Raw genomic sequence first — 22,404 nt, 5'->3', positions numbered from 1 at the left:
TCTTTCCTCTCCTCTATCCTGCAGGCACAGATGCCATAGGCAGTGACAGAAAAAGCGCACAGATCGAAACCAGAATCTTGTGACTCATAAACGTATGTGTTGTGGTTGAGTTCCAGGAGACTCACAGCATCACCATGTGAGCTCGGGTTTCTTGACAGGGATAATGCTCACTACCAGATTACAGAGCTCCTCCAGCTGTTGGTCTTTGGAGTGGATGCACAGGAGGTAACAGAGCTACCCAGCTGTCTAGCTGCAATATTGCTTTACAGCTAGTAAATTAATTACATTAATGCTGCCTTGGATTCACAGAGTAGTTTCTATTTTTTTTCTCCCCAAGGATACCTTCTTTCCAGCATCTTTTTGTACTCAATCCTCATCAGGAAGCCACAAGCATGACATTACAGCATGATCATGAACTTTGCCAGAGGTTCATCTCTCATGTCTTCCAGTGTGGCCAGGATCCCAGCACAGAAAAATATGTTGGGACACAGGAGACTCTTAGAACCTGGAGTTCTAGGTCACCTTTGGGACTATGAAACTCTGGACGTGCCATGTATTAGCACCCAGAAATTAGGATATTCTACGTGTTTGGTCTTACATGTTGATTTTATCCCATTGTGATCTTGTCTGATTCTCTGTTTACATGTATAAAAATTAGAAAGTTTGGGGAGGTTATGGAAATGGAAGACTAATATTTAGAATTGGGCTCCATTCACCTTTAGCATGGATTTACAGAGGTCTTCAGCCTCTTCCATGCCCAAGGTGTCTAGCTATAAAAAATACATTAGGATCATTGTAAGATCTAGCTAAGTGACATATAGTAAAGCAGGGGTGGAAGTATTTTCCTTGATGAAACCCAAATATACCTCGTGCTCTCCTATGACAGGAAACACTCATAAGTTGTTTCAGTGACAATGAGAAAATAATAGCAGTAATCTTATTGCTGTTGGCTTTAGAAGTAAGATCGGGGCAGTGTCAGGCCCACTATAACTTCCATCCATATGTTGACATTTAAGCATAGAATAGGCTGGAGGAGTAATGAATATTGTGTAATTATTATAAAAGTTGGGAAATGCAGATTTTAGGTTCATGCAAAGAACAGAATGCTCCCTTTTGCGTGGCTGTTACAATTGCTACTTTCATTATGTTATGACAAAAACATATGTGCAAAATTAATGATATATGCTGCTAATATTAGATAGCTACAACAGTCTTTCTCCATTTTCCTTTCCAGATTTAAACTGGATAAATGATCAGTTAAGTAGGACTTTTGCCTGACTAAGGAATAGTAAAGACCAAGTGAGATTTATCACATAGCTGAAGGTGCACTTCATTTGCATTATATTAACTGTACTGTCTGATTAAAAGTCAGTTTTGGGAGCATGTGTAAGAGAGAACATTATATGCATGAGGAAACGGGTTGCTGTAGAAACTCTGCAGCTATATCTACACCAAAGGCATGCTGAGTCATAACTGCCATCAATTTATTTAGCTCAATTTGGTAGGAGTAAATAGTACCTTGCTATAGCAAGTCTGTACTCCTTTTCCCAGTAGAGCCAAGCAGCAACTCTGATGCCACATTATTGTCTACAGACCCTGGAGGGACTGTGCTGGGATTCAGGCTTTGGTATCTAAAATGAGAAAGATGGGTATAATGATGGAATAGCTACAGTTAGTGGCAGTGCAGAAAGGCTGATCTCTGCTTAAGATCTTCTCTGGTTTAGCCCCCCCAGGCACAGCACTGAAATCCTGGTGGTAGGGAAGCTTGTGGATGTTTCTACCCATCTGTGCAATGTGGAAGCTCTTGGAGGGGGATGCAGAAGCATTAGAGATGGGCATTTGTACCCACTCCCTCTGATTTCCCATGGACAGGATCGCTGCACGGGATGCAGACCTCCGGCAGCTGAGAGTGGAAGCTGTGCATTCACTAATAGCGTTGGAATTCCAACAACAGGAGTACCCGCCTGTTCACAGCGGATTTGTTTGCTGTTCACTGCTCTCCATTACTTGCCCTTCCACTTTATTATATATCATAGGTGAAAACTTATGTTGCTCTTCCCCTCTGCAATGCAGTTTCTGTGGTTGTTCCTGCAAAAAAAAGGGTTGCAGGAGGCAATGCAGCCTAATAAATAATGGTGTCAATTTGTCTGGTTCCAGGTTGTGTATTTCCTAATTCTTTGTGCTTCTCTCACGAAATGAGAGGTTTGTTAGACATCCTGGCTCTAACCCTGGTGCTTGGAAGCGTCTCCCAGACTAACATTCCCTTGAAAGGGTGCAAGGTAGTCTGTGAAGTGATGGCCCAACACCTTTCATTCCTGAATAAAGATCTGCTGTTCAGGCAGCCACAGCTTGTGCTGAAGGCACTGTGTGGCTTTGCCCGAGGATCGCTTTACCAGACTGTTTGAATTCATTCGGAACAATGCAGTGGATGAAATGCGGGGATGTGCTGTGCAAAGTAGTCATCAGCTAGTTCAGTGGCTCCTGGAATGAAGCAAAGAGGAATGGAGCAAAAAAACTAACAGGAGTTACCACGGCTGGAGAGAGAAAACCTTCTGGTTTATTAAGTCATTTGCATTTCACAGCTGGAAGCAAACAAACACACCAAAAAAACCCCACACAACAATGTAGAAAGTGAGCCTGGTCCTGCATGGCCCAGGGGAGCAAGCTTACATGCACGGAAGCAACTTTGGGCATGGTGTGAACCTGAAACAATTTTAGGTAAATGTTGTTTCGTGATTCAGGCTTGTAGTTGTTATATAACCATTCCTTCAGGGATTACCCTCTGAAGAGTTAACAATGAAAGTCCTGCTCTCCACCAGCAAGCCTAGAGGAATAGCTCCCTGCACTGGTAAAAACAGTTGGCTTTTATTTGCTGGGTGGACCAGCCACAAGAGACAGAAGTGTGCTACAGCCAAGAGGCAGCACACAGGAACCTCCTTTAGGCTTCTGTGAAAGCTCCTGCATGGCTGTCAGGGATCAGGAGGGGGTGAAATGGCAGCACGGTGCATAATAAAACCAACCAAGGGTGTCTGAAAGGACTAGATTGAATTTGAATTCTAGTAACACAAGACTTTTCCCCATAATGTATTTCCCCTCTTCATTTGTGGCTTTCCAGCTAAAATACTCACAGGCTTCTTCAGACCTTTCTTGTCCTATTTCTAGCACTGGTGACAGCCAATGTAAGTACTGTGACACCACTCTCAGGAAGGCATGGTGCTGGCCTGCATCCCAGGAGACTGGGTTGTGATCCCCTGCTCTGCCATATACGTGTGACCCTGCAAGTCCTTGGAGGGCTTTCAGTTGCCTAAACATAGCGACATTTTAGTTGCATTCATGTATCACCAGCCACTGCTCCAGAAGAGCACAGGTCTCTTCTCAGCCCTCTTGTTTCTTTTTGCCCCTTGTGGATGTTCCAGATGCCCAAGGGCATTTTAAATGACACCAGTGACACTAGATGCCAAAATTTCTTTTAGTTCTGCACTGGTAATGACATTAGCCAGCCTTAGGCAGGGTTGAAGATAAAGCAGGGAAGCTGAGCTGCTGCTGGAATACAAAGGCATTGATGGCAATTTAAATATAAAGGCACGGATGATTGCTTACCTTGTAGAAGTTGGAGGCAGTCACAAAAGAGGACCCTCTTTTCTGCCTCTTGCTGCCACCAGCTAAAATCAATGTTATTGCACAGAATCTGTGAGAAATGCTTTTGAAAAGGAGTCACACTGAAGCAGTGTACTGTAGCCTCCAACATAAATCTGTCTTAACTGACTTAAGTTAGCAGTTCAGTGCTGTCTGGATAAACTACTAACCAAATAAAGATATCCATCATTTTACCTGCATTCTGCCTTGGTTAGGAGATTGTTCATTCATTGTTTACTACTCTAAATAAATCCTCAAACCAGAAGTGAATATATTCCTTAGGAAAGAAGAGAAGCTGCACGCACAGTATATTGGCATACAGGATCTTCTGCGCTCTAAGTCAGTCTCCTCTCTCTTACACTGATGCTGCTTTACCAGTTCAGTGTAGGCTGAGATGGAGTTGCACATGCAGGAAGTAGAAATGAGGTCTGACCCTGCCTGTTTGATAGCTCAAAATCTGAAAAGCAGTTTCCTAAACCTTTTCCTGTTCACCTTTCAACTGCAGAGTCCTGGGCTGGGCTGATGACAATCCTAGTAGGCAGCAAGTTTTTCTGGTTGATAGAAACCTGACATTTGTCTGGGCTGCAGAAGGCCACTGACTGCCAGGAGGGGATTTTGTAGCCTGTCATTAAGCTGGGACTGCATTCACACCTCCATCTGTGCAAGCATGTTTCTGCAGCAGTGCTTGGTACTGCCTTCACTGAGCAACACGAACGTGCTGTGTACCGTCTGCCTCTCTCAGTGCTGGAGGGGCAGAATTTTCAAGGACAGAGCTAGATTGTCTTTCAGCACCGAAGAGAAGTATGCAGAGGCAGACACAGGCAGATACTTGGACGAAGAGTGTGTTACAATGACAGGCTTAATCCTTTCCACAACAGAGTGATGGGGGAGCACTGGGCACCAGAACCAACAACATCTGTTTGCCGACACATAGAGCTGACAGTATTGATTGTACGACATAATGTTCACCCTACCTGCAGCCTCCTCCTCTTTTAAAGAGGACCCAGAGCTGGATTTCTGCATTGAACCCACCACTGCTTCATTCAGGGGATCCTCCTTCTGTAGCCACCCTCTGATACTGTGTCACACCTGAAAAGGAGCAGGGGAGAAAAGGCATGACCAGTTCAGACACAGCGAGAGAACAGCCCAGGAGCAGTGCATGAGGAAGCAGGTTTCTGATTGTTAACCTGTGCAGAGAGGGAAAAACCCTCTGTGGGTACAGGGAAAGGAAGTGAGTTAACATTGGCATGGGAATAGCATTAATGCACTCCCTAGTGTCTCGGCCCTTACCATGGAAAGCCCATTTGCCCTGACTAAATGATTCTGCAGGGCTGCCAAAGGAAAGGATGTTGTGGAGCAATTATATTTTTACCTTTTAGGCTCATACTTTGATATGCTGACAGAGTGGACAATGTGGCTTATAGACTGGTATAACCAAACACAATCAGAACATATTTTGGCACAGTCAAATGTCACTTTCAAAAACCTGCTTGGTAGCGAAGAAAGAAAATAGTTGCTGAGTATAAAAAAGATAGAGCAAAGGGCTTGTGATTCATGCTCTGATCATGTTCTGTCAGTATGTCTGTGCAGTGGAGTATATGAATAACTGGTGGAGTTCGATAATATGCTTAAATACTGTTCCTGCTGCTAAGCATTAGCATGGCTGCTTGACAACACAGCAGAGAGGCAAGTCACATACACCAGGAAAGGCTAGACAAGCTGCAGCGAACTGCAGGACTCTGGCTCTTCCAGCAACATGTAAGCAACAGAAGCAAAAATTAATTTAATCCTTTGGCTGATGTGCCTTTTGGGTAGCTTTCCTACAGCTTTGTGTTACTAGAAACAAGCTTTGGCTTGAGTTTTCTGGGGTTTGCTCCTTTTCAGAATATCTATAAGGATTATATTTTTAATCAAGGCCAGTGGCAACATGTTGAAGAGTCATGAAACAGCCTTGCTGCTCTTTGTATGTTAAAATGCTTGACTGTTGCATCACTGGTCAGACATTTGCACAATCAGTGTTTTCAATTAATTGTTACTGGAAAGTATTTCTGAGCTGCAGTACTTCTTTAAGGCAACAGAGACACATTAATTTGCACCAGCAAAGTAGTTTTCCCAGTGTTGCTGTACATATCACGGAATCACAGAATCATCTAGGTTGGAAAGGACCCTGGAGATCATCTAGTCCAACCGTTCTCCTAGCACAGTTCCCACCTACAGCATATCCTTAAGCTCCAAATCGACCCTACTCTCGAACACCTCCAGGGATGGGGACTCCACCACCTCCCTGGGCAGCCCATTCCAACGCTTATGGAAGTTTAACGTGAGCTGTTCATGTGGAGAGCTTGGCCTCTAAGTCTTGATCTCATGTCTGACCTCTCGAAGTGTGTGTTCCAGCTTCCTGAGGGTTAGAGACAGAGGTAAGGCAGGAACAGCCCTGGTCTGCACTTACCGTGCCAAGGTAATGCACCGCTGTGCTCAAAGTGAGCTTCTCCTCCATTGCCTTTGTCTCCCTTGGGCTTGAGGAAGTTGGGTGATTTGCCCAGATGGTTGTTGTAACATCAGCCTTCAGTGGCCATCAGTGGCCTTGGGGAACATGCTGTGCTGCCCAAATCCCTAGTTCTGGCACTACAGTGCTAAGAGGGTGTCTTTCTGCTCCAGCTTGTTCCCTGCTTTCACCCTGGGCGGGGTGATACCTCCTCTGGAGCTCTCCAGACTTCAGACCCATGAGCTGAGTAGCTTTGTCAGCCACTACTGGAGGGAAGATTAACATGTTAATCTGAGTAACAGGAGGAAAATCACTCATTGTCCCCATTCCCTTGCTGCACACTCAGGAAAATGCTTACAGGCTCTGCTTTCAGGCCCTGCTGGGAGCTCACTGGGAAGGACAGAAGGGAGGCCAGTCTCAGCTCCGTCCCTTCACACACGTACCATTCAGCAGAGCTGGATGGATGGAGAGGAGGCAATAACACACACCTCAAACAAGGTATGTGGGCTCCTGAATGCTCTGGGAGGTATGTGCATGTTTGCTCCACCATAGCTTTGAAAACACCTGCAAAGCAAGAGCTGTTCAACAAAGAAGGATCAAGTCCTTAGCTGACAGCTCAGCCATCTGGCTAGGCCTGCTGCCCTGTGGCAGCTGTGAATGCCAGCTCTGACTCTCAATAGCACATCTGTTCATTTAAAAAAAAAAAAAAAATCAGTGTGTTGTTTAAGGTCATTTTAAATTCCTTGGAAACAAGAGTCTGGTTTTAGCAGCCTTTTCAATCTTAACAAACTGGCTGAGCTGTTAGCATGCTGGTTTTGTCCTGGTTTGCTGTGACCACGCGTAAGATCTCAACCTACCTCCGTGTTCTCCACCTCTGCCTGCTCCTCTCTTGGCTTCTGCTTGAATTTCATAGTGCCCAAGTGCATGATACCCCTAGTCAGCTTGTAAACACAGATCCTCTCTTCTGGACTGGAGCCCAGGACATCAAAGGCCACCTGGCAGAAGGGGGACAGACCCACACAAGGGAATTCTCAATCTGCACCATAAGCTGGAAGGCAGCCCATAGTGCTAAACACCTAAAATAATTTTCCAGCCCATTGATATTTGACCAGCCAGGTCCCTTCAGACTAGCATGGGACAGAGTAACTTAATGTCAATGTAAACCAGCACTCTGCTTTTCTTCCCTATACTGATTTATGCTACCTAAGAACCATGTGCTTTGACAGCAGTTGTTCTGTCTCTGATACCATGAGCAAAATGGAACGTATCATCTGTGAGATCAGCTCATTCCACTCTTCACCATACTTTTTAAAATGAGCAGGACCTGAGCCACAACATCCCCATCTAACAGTTATCCCCCATCCCAGCTGGCACAGACAGGGAGGGAGCGCAGCTCTGCTGGGAACGTGGTGCTTTGCTCTCACATTCATCCCGGAGAAGGGAGAGCGCAGGACTTGGAGCACACCAGAGAATTGTGCAGTGAGTTACTCGTCCGCCATGATTTGGGACTGCCTGTCTTAGTGGCTATGAAAATCATATCTGCTTTGTACAAAAGGCTTGTTTGCAATGTACAAATCCTGGAAGCTGTAAAATACCAACAGCTGCTAGAAAGGGCACTGTAAGTTCAGCAGCTGGAGACTGTTTGATCTCTCTGTAGCTCAAGTCCTGCTTATAATAATAGTCTCAGGAGCCAGCAGATATTCCCAATAAGCTCTTTTCAGTAACAGATACTCTTCAAAATGATATTAAAAAGGAAAATGTGTGTCAAAACCAGACAAAGGGTCAAGTCTTTCTCTGACAAAAGCTGCTCCTTGAGATTACATATATATGCGAGATGAGCAGGTTTTAACCCATGGTCTCTGCCACAGCTTTCAGATCTGTCAGTTTTCAGGCTTCAAACAAACCCTATAACTAGCTCGTTTGAAGTCCTGCAAACCCCAGGCCATTGAATGTTAACCAGAAACTCCTACGTCAAGCTCATTTGCTCTGGAGCAGATCTTTTACATTCAGGCTTCAGCTCACAGACAATTGAAGAAATTTTTAGGCTATCCCTAGCTGCTCTTTCGGCAGCTTATTTATCCTCAGGTTGAAAAAGCTGAGTTTTATTCCTAGGGGAAACTTAGGCGGGTGGGGGGCAGCATCCTGTTTGCTGTATTTTTCAATTTCACTGATGTTTCTCCAGATTTACATTAGTGAGAAGTGGGTCTTCCCCATGATCCATGTTGTCTGCTGTGATCACACCTTGATGCACCCACGAGTAATGATTAGGACTGGGCACGAGAAGCAGCTTCTGCAGCAAGAGCCAGACTAAGAGGTGATTACACCAGTTGCCATCAGTACAATCAAGGCATAATGTGAGCTTTTTGACTGGAGACTGAGGGTTCTTCTAGGTTTCAATTCCTAAGCACGTTTTGAGTGTATCACTTAAGAAAAAAGCCTTTTGTGGGATGAGTTGCTTAGGCTACCTAGGAGATTTTGATATAGCAGCTGCGTCAAAGTAAATGGGATTGAACACCCAAACCTTTTCAACAGTATTGAAAAACTTGTCCTGGCTGTCTTTCCTGTCCTGAGGAGACATAAGCAATTGACATGAAGCAGCTCAACACTTCAGTTTGAAAATTATCGTTTTTACCTCAGTGGCAGCCCTGCCAGATCAAGCAGGACCTCATCATGTATTGATCAAGATAAGGGAAGACAGCTTGCTTTTCTCACTCTGGCCTGCCTAAGGAAAAGTCACTTGCAATCCTCTTCCTCCCAGATAATTAATAACAACCCCCCACTGCAAAGAACCTGTTTTAATATCTAACCAAATACAGTTCTGTTGAGTAGAACTGTTGTTATTCTAGAAACAGAGGATCAAGAAGGGATGTGTGCATTAAAGGGAGTGAATAACACACACAAAGTGCCATACCAATAAGTTTGATTTTCTTCTTGGAGAGAATCATGGTAATATCTCTTAGCTACTTTCTGGGATATGACACGTGAGTTCTCCAGACCTGGAACACAGAGAGGAACACATCCAGGTGTAGGTAGCAGCCAGAAATTGAGGAATCATGGTCCTATGGATGTCAGTGAGAATTTTGCTTTTGGTACCAGTGAAATCAGCATTTCACCAATGTCTTCTGGAAGTCCTGTGAGTGCAGCAAGAGCCACAGTACCCTGCAGGGATGCTCTCGGAGCATGCTTTTAAGCTTCACCACATTCCCACTGGCACGGATTTTTAGCTGGCAGCTAGTGAAATGGAGACAAAAGATGCCATCACTTGCCATCATTTGTCCAGTTATGTCATTGCCAGGTTCAGGAACAGATCTCCAGAGTATCTCATCCTACTTCTAAGCATCCTCTGAATTGCATAGTTTGTAAGACTGACCTGTGAAACATGTCCTTATACTGCCCTTTCTTTCTGAGAAGAGCTCTGGAAAAGATGTTTTGTACCCTATAATCACTCTGTCCATACCTTCTGTCAGACACTAACATGCTTAGTTTGGCTTCCGATCTCCACAAAAAACATCCTCCTCTAGACCTCACTGTATCAATTCATTCAGCTACACCAAATCACCAGCTGGCAGTCCTGGCTGGGCATTTTTCATCTTTGCCTTTCAGGTGAAGTTTTCTGTCCAGATAGCTCTGCTGGTGAATGGCATCCTGTGAGTTCTTCAGACAAATTTGGGTTGACTCAAACCACCTTTATTGTCAATTTTAGTTAGTCCAAGTGACTTCAGGGAGCACTCGTACAATCCCATCTGCCAGCAGAGCTCCAGCGAGGGTGCAGAAGGACCTTGCACCAATGCTGCTGCTGGCACAGTTCAGGTCTGCCCATGCCCTTGCTCTCTGGGCCAGGCTGGAAGAAGCTCCAGCCTGACAGTAAACAACCTGAACTCGCCTTGGCCCGCTGTCCAGAGAGGCAAACCCAACATATGGTCTCTGGGTGTGATGCAAATCTGGGATAAGTTGAAAGTAGGAGGGATGCAGACAATCCCACATTAAAGAATAACCAGTCCATATGTTTCCTCTCCCCTTTTTCTAGAAGTTAAAGGGCTTTAGTCAGGAAACATGGTGGGGTCTTTTTACCTTGAGAGCTGGGATTTGTGGTTCTCAATTTAGTCTTGAATGCACGTGTGCAAACAAAGAACAATGCACCTTCCCTGGATAGCTATTTTTAGGGTCTTGGTTGCAAGATAATTATAGTGTTGTACTGATGAATGTGAGTAATGGTTGCAATATAATTGTAGAATGAAAAGTATACAGCTTTTGGGGGAGGCATTGTGCCATTTATGTGTTCACAGAGTCTCATAGGCAACTAAAGAAAGAAGAAATAAATTTGTCATCGTCTAAAGCACACAACTTCACTGTGGAAATAGGGGCAGATTTTGGTTCCATTTACAGCAGTGAAGATCCCTCAAGTTAACAGAATTCATTTCAGATTTGCACGTCTCTGATGTAATTGGAATAGGGTCCATTCAACACAAGAAAAAATCCAAAGCAAAATTAATATAAAGAATTATGTGCTTACTTACAATTCTCAGTGTTAACCCCAGGCAGCTTGCCTGTGCTACCAAGTGAATTCAGATAAATTTGCCCTAGATGAGAAAATAAAAGATGAGTCTGTTAATCAAGATTGCAATATCTGTAGGAAAACAGAAAGTAGCTGAGAGGTTCTGAGCGTTCATCAGGGACAGACAGCATTGCCTGTAGGGGCAAATTTGCAAGTCAGTGAGAGGAAATTTAATCTTTTCAAAGATCAGATCTATAAAAAACCTCTTTCTTCTTGGATTCTGTATTAGAGCTTAAAGAAATCCTCCTTTCTCTGCAGCATATGGCAGAAGTATGTAGCACACAGAAACAGAGGAATGAGACTTCAGTTGAAAACCCCAGTGTTTTACATTTTCACTGACAATTTCAAATTTAAAAATAATCTGCAAAAAATGAAAGCATTTTGAATCTTTGCAGAAGTAAACAGATGAAAGGGATTTATTTGGGGTTGATCAAAACTATTTATTTCTTCTGACATATAAAAATAGGAAGTCAAAACAAAATCAATTGACAAATTGAGTTCAAGAAAATGGGAACCCATAATGCTTCATGTGAAATGTTAGTAAATAAAAACTAGCTTTAGTGCTTGAGGAAGCATTTTTAAATAATTTTCGGTTTTTATTTCTGCTGAGGGAATATCTTTTTATGACCTACAAGTGATGTGTCAGTAAAGGGCTGGTACTTACAAAATGGGAGGAATTGTTCTTCCTCACAGTTCTAGCATGATCAAGGGTCTCCTGAACAGGATTTACCTGGATGATTTGATCTTCCAAGGATTCCTACAAAAAGAAGATAAAAGACAGCATCAGCAGGATGCTCAACACTGAAGACGTAGGCTTTGAGCACAGCTACTCCTCACCATCCAAAGTCACCCAGTAAATTCTGTCAGTCAGCTCCCACAGAAACCTGGATTACTGCTGAGAGCGGTAATTCCTTTTTCAGGTTCAGGGACCCAGAGGTCCAGCCTTGTGGATCTGGGGCAGGCAGGAGTCTGGCTGGTACCCTCAGTCCCCAAAAGGAACACGGAATGTGAAGTGTAATGCAGTTTTCAGTGCTTAGTACTTCAGTCTTCCAGAAAAGAGTTTTTGGGCTGTGCCAGGATTGAGAAATCCGCAGGGGAATGGTAGGGCAACGCTGGGATCCACAGTCAGAAAACTAGGAAGGAGAAGTGAGGTTTTATTGCTTGTAGGAAGAGGAAGGTTATTCCAAGGATAGAGGGCAGCATAAGACAGGCTAGGAATGCGTGTAGGGTAGGGACAGCCTCGGGGGAAGAAGTTGTGGAGGAGGTAACAGGCGCAGAGGTACAAGCTGGAGCATGACAATCCAGAGCTCTGGCGGTGAGGAAGCTGGAAGGAGAAAGAGGAAGCCACCGAAGGAATCCCACAAGGCTAGAATAACAGGATTTTTGCTGCAAGGCCAAATGTAGCTGCTATTTATGTCTTTAAATTCGGAATTGTTTTACTGACCCCCGTAGTAGAGTCAGAGGGAGAGGAAAGAGAAAGAAACAGAGGGAAGGGAAGGGAAGGGAAGGGAAGGGAAGGGAAGGGAAGGGAAGGGGAAGGGGAAGGGGAAGGGGAAGGGAAAGAGAAAGAGAAAGAGAAAGAGAAAGAGAAAGAGAAAGAGAAAGAGAAAGAGAAAGAGAAAGAGAAAGAGAAAGAGAAAGAGAAAGAGAAAGAGAAAGAGAAAGAGAAAGAGAAAGAGAAAGAGAAAGAGAAAGAGAAAGAGAAAGAGAAAGAGAAAGAGAAAGAGAAAGAGAAAGAGAAAGAGAAAGAGAAAGAGAAAGAGAAAGAGAAAGAGAAAGAGAAAGAGAAAGAGAAAGAGAAAGAGAAAGAGAAAGAGAAAGAGAAAGAGAAAGAGAAAGAGAAAGAGAAAGAGAAAGAGAAAGAGAAAGAGAAAGAGAAAGAGAAAGAGAAAGAGAAAGAGAAAGAGAAAGAGAAAGAGAAAGAGAAAGAGAAAGAGAAAGAGAAAGAGAAAGAGAAAGAGAAAGAGAAAGAGAAAGAGAAAGAGAAAGAGAAAGAGAAAGAGAAAGAGAAAGAGAAAGAGAAAGAGAAAGAGAAAGAGAAAGAGAAAGAGAAAGAGAAAGAGAAAGAGAAAGAGAAAGAGAAAGAGAAAGAGAAAGAGAAAGAGAAAGAGAAAGAGAAAGAGAAAGAGAAAGAGAAAGAGAAAAGAGGGAACCTGCAATGCCTCTGCATGCTGAAGCAGCCGTTAGCACGTAGGGCTTCTTTTGCCAGATAAAACACTTTTTACGATGTTTTGGTTTTGCAGGTGGCAGGAAATAAAGTGCTGGGAAATCCCACCTGGCCGAGGATCCCTGAGGCGGCTCTACAGCCCTGTTCTCTCAAGAATCTCCATGCTCTCTGCAAATACTGTGATTATTCCTCCCACTGCTATTTATTTCAGTTTCCAGACCACCTGCAAGCCCCCAGAGCTCTGTGTGAGGGTGGATTCATTGCAGCCACAGATCAATATCACCCTCTGTTTTGTGAATGGGAAAAAAGAAATGCAGGGAATTAATTTGAAGACAGGGCAGAGCAAAGCAGAGAACTCAAATGTCCTGATGCTTTGCCATTTGCTTTTAACAACTGACAGACAGGCAGGGAAAAGGGACTTGGATATGAGCTGGCATTCGAAGATTTAAGTCACACACACAATTTACAGCAGCACAGGCTGGCCTTCTGAGTCAGAACTGGTTCCAGTCCTGCCATTACCACATGCTGCTTTGCCGTTCCCCTCTGCCCTTTCAAATCATAGATCCTTTTGTGGGTGTAGTGCTGACATACGTTGTCCAGGACGCTGGCCTCATTCAGGAAGGTCACATTTGCCATGTCATCAATCTGGCTGAATTTGGGCAGGTTCATCATCCACTATCCCATCCCATCATTTTTCACTATGATGGTCTGCAGTGTTGGGGAACAGGGTGTAGGTGATATTATCCCAGACAGGGCTCCATGGACCACATGGGAAGACTCTCTCTTGGACATGCTTCCGCTTCAAGTCTTGTTCTAGCTGCCACTGTCCCTGGCTGGTGGCCTCAGGAAAGGAGTCCCACAAATCAGCTGACCCACACAGCAAAACAGGTCTGGACTCAGAAGTGGGTGCACTTCCTCTGGGAGCAGTAGGCTATGGCTTTCCTGTTGAACCCATAAAGTAGAGCTTAGTTGGTTGATAACCATCTTCACCATGACTTTGTCATCCTTTTCACACTGGATCTCCCCAGCAAGGAAACTCCCTTTCTCATCCTTCACCCAACAGGATGTCACAGGGCTTGTTTGTGGTCTCAGTTTTCTCTTTCTTGGGAGGAGTCAGGAACTGCATGGGGTCAGCATCAATCACACACTCATAACCATCAAACATCTTGGCTTCTCTTTTAGGCAGAAGGTAAAACTGGAAGGAAAGGAGAAGAGGCACAGTGCTTCCCACATTGCTGAGAAAGCAGATTGAAGAGGCCTGGAATTTCCTGTAGTGCTGTCCTGTTCATACCAGCAATACCTTCCAGTTCAATAGGAACCTGCAGCAGAAGGAACAGGCAAGCCAAGATCCCAAACCTGGATGGTGGTTCCTAAGAGAGGCCAGAAAGCAAGAGATTAACTGGTGAGAAATAGGGAGAATATTCCCACTTTCTCTTCAGCCTTCCTCATTGTGCAGTGCTGGGCCACTGGGATCCTGCCTGGGGCTGAGAAGGGGGGGCCTCTCCCATCTTTTGATCCTAAAATCTAAAACCCTAAGGCCCTATTCTGGTAAGGGCAGTTCTTGGATGGGGGGTGCCAGTGGGATTTCGGAAGTGCTGAGGGTATTGGTGGTTTTCAGTGGTTGCCAGAGAAACCCATGAAGTAGCTGTAAATCAGAGCAACCACAGAGCTTCTCATTCCCTCCCTGGGGTCAGGCAACCCCTGTGCAGATGCCTCCCATGCAGTGTGAAAGGCCACAACAGTGTGCAAAATAACACAAATGCAGGCATCACTGTAAACAGGGTTCAGAGGAACCTGAGAGGACCTGTTTCATCAGCTCTTGTCCTCAGCCACCAAAACCCACCAGGATCATCCAGGAGAGCCCATGGGATATCCACTTTATGTGCCTGTTGTGGTTTCCACCTTTGTCACAACCTGACACCATACCTGTGGCAAAGCCGTTTCATAGGAGGGAACAGGGGACTTCAAGGACATGACTCATGTCCCAAGGCTTTGCATTTTTTGGGACCTGTTCCATGTTGTGAGCAGACTATGTCCCACACTCCAGGCAGTTTTCCTTCCCTCACCCACACATCTGAACTAGCTTTAATGTTGTCAAGGCAACAGTCAAACTGCTGATGGTGAGCAGTCTGTCAGTGTCCAGCTACCTAAAGATGTGCCTCCTGGGGGCCCACGATACCTGCTCAACTTGTTGCTTCCAGCAGAGGCAATGCTGATTTCACCACCACTATGCATTACTTCGATTAAAGGGAACATGGACTATGCTGCAGCTTTGTTTCGCAGTGCGGACACACTGCCACGGCCAAGGGCTGCTCTCGTTCCACCACTGCAGCCCCCGTGATGACAGCCCCAAGCAGTGCTTCACGCCAGCCTTGTGAGTCACGGCTGTCTGCACAGGAGTTATCTGGGGTAAGTGGGAGAAGCCCGGGGGTGGGCGGGGGACTCTTTGCCAGCAGGGTCTGGTTTTAGAGGCTACTGCTTGGCCTGAAGTCAGAATAGCTTGGCACGAGTTGGAGACGATGACGGCGCTGGTCCTTCTGGTGTTCTGATTTTCCACACCATCCTCCTAAAACTTTGGTGGTCTAAAAATATATGTGTGCAAGGATTCCAAGGCAGCAGTGCTGCACCTTTGGAAACTGGTTTCAGGGCTCAAGACGGTCCTGGTGTAACAATGGCAATCTGCTGCTCTGGGATGAATTTCCCATAAAGCAGGAAGGAGAAGCTCTCCTCTGGCCATTTCCACTTCTGTTCAGGCAGAGAGAAGGAACTGTAACAGCTCAGCAATCACTTCTCCTCTCAATCTATACAGTTAAGTCTGTGTTTAAATATGTAGATTTGCTACGTAGCTTTTAGGTGCCCAGATTAGTAATGTATATTGAGACTTGATTCAGGTCTACACTTTCTCTGCACCTTCCTGAAATACATGGACTTGTATGAAACAGATCAACGAAAGGTTAAACCAAACCCCTACAGAAGATAAATGCATGTGACTGAAAATGGTTCATACTTGCATCAAACAGAGTTTCTTTGGTGCAAGTCTCAGACCTTCATGGAACTTCAAAGTCTTTATGCCTCACCATCCTTTTACATCTGGGGAAACTGAGGTACAGCACGATGACAACTATCTTCAGTTGTCCACCCACTGTCTGTCCAGTCTTTGGCAGACCAAGTACCTTCTGGCCTTTCAGTCGGAGTCAGGAGGAGTGACTGGTGCTTAGCTTCTCTAAAGGCAGCTCTCAACTTTGTTGTTCAGGTACCCAGAGACAATATATGTTTTTAAAAGCTTAGGCATAAATGAAGTCCCAAAAGCTATAGGTCAAGGAAAATGGTAAGGCCATGCCAACAATTAGTGGTGAGTTAAAATTCTGAAATTTCATTTCCCAAAAATCACATGGAATATAATAAACTTATGGTTAAAATACCTGTGAGTTCACATCTCTCTGTTACAAATCACAGTGAATATAGATGCAGACCGGCTCCACATACACCTGCAGGCACTGTGCTTTCCTCTTTCTGCCTCTGCTTGCAGTTTCAGCCACATGGTCCTTCCTGATTCCACCCCACACCTCCTCCCAGCAATCACACATGGCAAGTACCTACTAAGCTAAACCCATGGTGCTGGAAGATGTGTGTTTACAAGGGCTGGCCAGGCTCTTTCATAGCTGACCAAAGGGCCTGAGCCAGCACCTATGTTTTAAAAGAGACATCACATTCCTTATCCATAAATTCAGCCGACCGTAGTGCTGGGAGCCTGACTGGGAAAGCTTTGGTCCCTCAGGAGAGATCAGATAATGCTTTGTTTTGTGGGGATTTCTCCTTGTCTTTCCTTTCCTTACAGGGTCTTTCATGACCTCAGCTGCTGGAGTATAGGGTCAAGAGGCTGAAACAGAAAGACCATCAAATGAAACCTTTGTTCAAAGTCCCCTCTTTGGCTGTGTCCTTCCTGCCAAGGTGAACTGGCGGATTTCATCAGTGAGAGGAGCTGATCTTTGGCAGACAAACCTCAGATGGAATCCTTGGCAGGAGCAGCCACATTGGTGATGGAATTAAAATTCATTTTAAAATCATTTCTAGGCCCCAGGTTTATGATGAATAAATTCTATGTGTTTGCTACAAGCAGAGAGGATGAAGTCTATTGTGTTACAATCCTGCTTGTTTCAGTTGCTCAGTGGATGTGGACTGCCCCAAAACACAACTGCTTCTTTATCAGCTTCAGGTATTTCTCCGCTGTATTTGCCTCAGCTGGAGCCTTGGGGATGTGGTTACTCTGCAAGTATTGCCATTGTGGTGTTTGGGGTGAATACGCTTGGGGTAGGGTTTCCATGCAGAAAGATTCAGATAAACGGCCCCTTTGAGGTGAAAATTAGAGAGTTCATGTTACACCCACCTCTTGAATTTATAACTGACTATTCATCCTGAAAATCTGATTCTAAGGACTCAGCGTGCCCTGTCAGGAGCAGAATAGTACCACAGAAACTGTGGTCAGCCTGACTCTTGAATATTGAGAATTGTGATTCACTTCTCAGGAATGTATCCGGAGCAAGTCATATTTTCTGGGTTTTTTTAGGTAATCATTTCAAATTTTGAATTTCTGAAGGAAGATTTCAAGCAGTTCTCAGACAAACATCTTAGAGAAAGACGTGAAATGCATCAAATAAATAATGGGTTCTGACCTGTTCACTGATGTGTAACGTGCATAAATCCCTGTTCTGACTGCATATGAGGAATAAGCTGCAAAGGGAGCAATCGGATCTCTCCATGAAGTGAGACAGGTCAAAATGGCAAACCTTAAATAGCTACAAGTTCTCTCAGCCCATGGACAGATCAGCAACAGCTAGAAGCCAAATTGCTTCCTGAGTAACTAGGATGCCTCTTGCTGAGTTCGTTGCAGTTTCCCTAGCACAGGCCCCATCCTGCATCATCCCTGGCCACACTGTTCTCCAGCACCTCACCACACTGTAAAACCCGCTGCAACAGCCCGGGTTGGGCTGCAACTGGTTCATCCAGCCACATCCCATTACAACGATTGTATTACCTGGTGAGGAGGTTTTTGAAGGTTCTCTTAGAAAATGAAGGAGACACTGTGCAGTGTCCTGGTAGCACTGCACGGCGGGCTCTGCAGACGGTGGATCACGGGGAGGGAGTTGTCTGCTAGGCAGGATGTTTGCTTTCAGTGTGTGCTGTTTCTTGCCCTGAAGCAGCTTTCTTCATGTTACAGTGAAACTAGGAGTCCAGCCTTTCGCCTGAGGGGATGGAGAGCATAAGTATGTTTCTGAATGGAAAGTGGTCTTCAGATAAGGGGGAAGTCAGACCATACAACACAGACCATGTGGAAGAAAGGCTCTGGTCTCTCCCTCTTAGTGTTGCCCAGAATCCCAGGCTAAACACAGTAACCCAGGTGTCCATAGTGACTTTCCCAGTTACAAAGAAGGAGGCTGTAGATGGAGGAGGGCAGGGTGAGGGACAGGGATTACTAAACTGCTTTTGACGGCTTGCTGTGGAGCCTCCGCCTTTGTGCTGCAGTGACGAGCCTTGGAGTAACGAGGAACTGCCTTTTGGGGTTGCATTTCAGTAGCGACAGCAGCAGCAAACTGATCTCTGGTGGTTATCTGCATCAAAAGCCCTGCTGAAGGATCATAGGGTTATGTAAAGATCTGGCCCAGGAGACTGCAAAATGTTTTTGCATTTATTAGTCATTTAAAAAATAATGCTGGTTCTGTAATCAAAGCTGTATCTTCATTCCCAGCTGTCATCTCTTGCTTGCCTGAGGAGGATCAGTGTATTCCTGTGAGGGCTGGAGGGGTATTGGCTGTATGGAGACACAACCAGTCTCTAACCAAACAAGGACAGACCGTTGCTTGTAAGGGTCTGTGGGGGACAATGCCAAGTACTTTCAAATCCCACCAGGTGCTCGGTGAGTCATGGGTCCTGCAGAAGACAGTCTGTGCAGTTATATGATCAAAAACTCTACAGGGAAGTGCATGCACATGAAAGCAAGGTTCAAGTCTGTCTTTCTGGTATCTAACTCTTCAGTGCTCAGCTCTTCACCTGTAGCACTCTTCCAATGCAAGGAATTATGGAGGCAAAACAAACGGCCCCAAAACTTCTGAAGGGGTTTTTTAAAAGGAAAAGGAGGGCCAAAAATCTCCCGAGACTTCTGGCATGTGGCATCAAACTGACCCCACACAGGCCATTGGCAAGGCTGGGAATTTTTAATCCGTAGCACAGACTTTGGCCACTTGAGCTCATGGAGAGACACAGAGCTCTGGCGAGTGTCTCTGCACTAGGTGGACCAGCTGTACAGAGGGCTAAGCCAAAACTGTTCCACCAGGTTTAGATGTGTCTGCCAACAGCAGAGGAGTGTCAACAGTCAGAAAACAGGTCTCTGCCCAGATCTGGAAAGGACTAACAGGTAGTTGCCCCTGCCCATGCCTTCCTGTCTGTCCTACCTTAGTTCTCCAGATGTATCTGACACGGAGGTCAGGGATAGCCAAAACCCTCAGAGCCCACCCTAAAACTAATGCAGATCCCTCAGTTAGTCCTCCCCTAGTCCCAGCTGTCAGCCTTAGGGCTCTATGTCTAGTTCTGGCCAAGGACCAACACCAACCAAATCCTGACATTTAGCCCGAAACCATCAGGATCCACCACCTCAGCCTGGACAGGGACTGTCTCCCAGCCCCAGCCCACAGGGCCCCGAATCCCAGCCCTGTCCTGAGACTGTCCCTGAGTCAGTCCCTTCCAGCACAGGCCTGGATGAGGACTGACCTACCATCCACAGCCCTGGACAAGGACACCAATAAAACCACAGCCATGGGCTCTGATTGCCAGGGTCTCAACATAAGCAATCAGCAGCTTCACGAGCAGGTCTGCAGGGCCTTCAGTGGGTATGTTTGGGAAATCACCTGCTGGAATGCTCCAGTCCTGCTGTTCACTTTACTCTGCCTGTCACATTCAGGAGCAGAATAAAGATGGAGCAGGCAGGAGGGTGTCTGCCATCCTTCCTCCCCTTGTTGCCCTTTTTCCTGGGGAATTGTGTACCTCAGCTTCAGAAAAAATGGACCACAGTATTACCCACCTGCTCAGAGTGACATGCAGAATTCGAGTGCATATTTTTACCTATCTAATCCCTGACGCCCCAGTTAAAACAAACCTGCTTGGAGGATCACACCAGCAGGACAGTGCTGCCCAGGGGCTGCTGGAGGGAGCTGCTCCCACCGGCTTGTCCAGGACAGACCTCAGAGCGGTGGAGTGGCACAAAGGAGATGGCACAATGAGATGTAATTACCGGGGAAGGGGGGCAGAAAGCTCATTAACAAATCTCTGTGTGTATGAGATGTGAAACAGTTGAAACAGAGATGAATATTGCCCCCAGGGCTTAGCAAAAATTATCTTCAGCTCCTAGGATCAGGTGGGATATGCATGTTGAATACTCTTTTTAGCATTTCCTAAGCATGGCTTTCAAACGAAGGCCTGTAAATACACATTTCAAACAAAGACACTAATTTCTGTTGAAATGCTGTCCTCAGCTGTGATAATCAGAGGTGTTGAAGCAAGGTGAGGAGCCTCTGGCAGCTCTCCCTGCCAAGGAAACCCCAGGAAGAGCAAGGAGAACAGGAAGGTTCATCTCCTTGTCATCTAATTAAGCTGCACATGGACTCCCTAACAGCAAAGTGGCATCCAGAGGATCAAGACCTCATGATTTATATGGGTTTTCTGGTGTTTGCATGGGGTTTCTCTCCCCTACAAGGTATACTCCACTCCTCAGCCTTTTTCCTACTAGGTGCCATGGAGCAAGTTCACATGTGGTTTCTACAGAATAATGTGTCTTTTCAATAATTCCAAGGTTTCTCCATCACTCCATTGTGTCTCATCCCCAAATTCACCATAGATGTCTCTGTTTCAGTTCCTTGAGTTACAGATACAGGGACTAAAGGAATAATTATTACTGGGCCCCATTAGGGGAAAAAAAAAAAAAAAAGAAAAGATTTTTGGCCATAGGTGATTATAGTTTCTGCAGCTGAATAGATCAGTGTCCCATAACTGACAGAGGATAATGGATTTAATAAATAGCTATGATTAAGTCTGATGTTATTTTTAAATAATTTCAAAAACTGTTACTCTAATCCCTCCGTGGCTGGCAGAAAGGATGCTGCTTAGAAGTTAAAATTAGTTCCTTAATGTTCAGCGTGGTGTGGAGTTACAGGCCCTCCAGGGCTGTGCTGGTTTTCTGGGGCATCCGCTTACACTGGCTGCCTAATGGACGTTAGCAGCTGCGTTTGGCAAGTGGGAAAGAGCTCCCACAACCTCACACTGTCGGCTGATCTCCCTCCCAGGCTCAGTCAGCTCGGCAGCAGCTCCCACAGGCTCCAGCCCTGCTGATGAGATCCTCAGTTGGTATTACGATTCACAGTGTTATCCAGCTGCCTTCCCACACAGCAATTGCCTTCTCCCTAATTCCCAGGGAATTCCCAGCTCTGTCAGGCCTCTTTATCAATAAATAGAGATCTCTTCTGTATAATAGCAAGGTGATTTTTTTTCTTCCCTTTTTCAGCACCTACATTGCTGAGGGAGTGATCCCGTTTCTTGGCTGGAAAAAGGCACTGAAGAACACTTTGCCTTGAAAAAGCACCACACAGAGGGGCAATTTTTCTGGTCCATGTAACCTCACAGAAGGCATGAATAGTCAGTTTGCTCAACCAAATAAAAACTCCTAGCAAACTTGAACTAGTATCACAGGAATGGAGATGTCCCACAGTGCAGTGGGACATGGCAGAGTTGGTATTTATCAAACCCACTTTAATGGGGCAAATTCCCAGGTATTTGGAAGAAAATTGAACTGCCTTTAAGACAGGCTTCCCTCCTTTCCATGCCACCCCATCGCAGAGCCCTGGTTCCTGTAACAACCGCAGGGACAAGGCACCGGGCTGGGGACAGGTTTGCCCTGACCTGCCCTGATTGCCGGCGATGCAAGATGTGATGCTGTGCTCGGGGGCACCTCTCCTCCTTGTCTACCAGCTCTAACAATCCCATGGCCACAGCAGGAGCTGTTTTAACCACAGTGATGGAAAACCATCTTCTTTCTCTGTTTTCATGGGTTGCTTTCCCTTTGAATGAGCTGTCTGGACTGATGCATCCCCACAGCTCCACTCTACAGCTACAGAGGAGCAGGGGGACAAAAGCAGAGGAGGGGGAGAAAAGCAGGACCACTTTTCTGAGGCTGCTACACTAAATTAGGGGAAGCAACAAGCTGCACCTTGGCCTTCGGAATACCCAGCTGTGGTGCTTGGCTTTGCCTCTGGCTCATCAGTAAGACAGGGATAACAATAAATCCCTTCTCCCACCTTCTGCATGTCCTGATTAGATAGACTGTAACGGACGGGGGCTGTCACTTATTATGTGCTTGTTTAGTGCCTGGCACACGCAGCTCTGATCCCGACTCAAACCCGTGGCTGCTGCACGAACAATAGGACTGAAATGAATCTAATGGCTGGCAGTGGGGAGGTCACCGGCTGCCTGATGTCTGCCTTCCCGGGAGGAACCGGTGCAGGCTGCAGAGTTAGT

At 45.6% G+C, this 22,404-nt stretch overlaps 1 pseudogene; it reads right to left on the bottom strand.

Annotated features, from left to right (window-relative positions):
* The window catches only part of LOC113485770, a 28,187-nt pseudogene extending 14,675 nt beyond the window's left edge, over positions 1–13,512 (bottom strand).
* Positions 13,513–22,404: the final 8,892 nt, after the last annotated feature.

Source organism: Athene cunicularia, assembly GCF_003259725.1.
Source record: "Athene cunicularia isolate RWA chromosome 14 unlocalized genomic scaffold, athCun1 chr14_part1, whole genome shotgun sequence".
In the NCBI taxonomy this organism is placed as follows: Eukaryota; Metazoa; Chordata; class Aves; order Strigiformes; family Strigidae; genus Athene; species Athene cunicularia.
The sequence above is the reverse complement of the archived record's forward strand: the minus strand, read 5'-3'. Positions and strand labels throughout refer to the sequence as shown.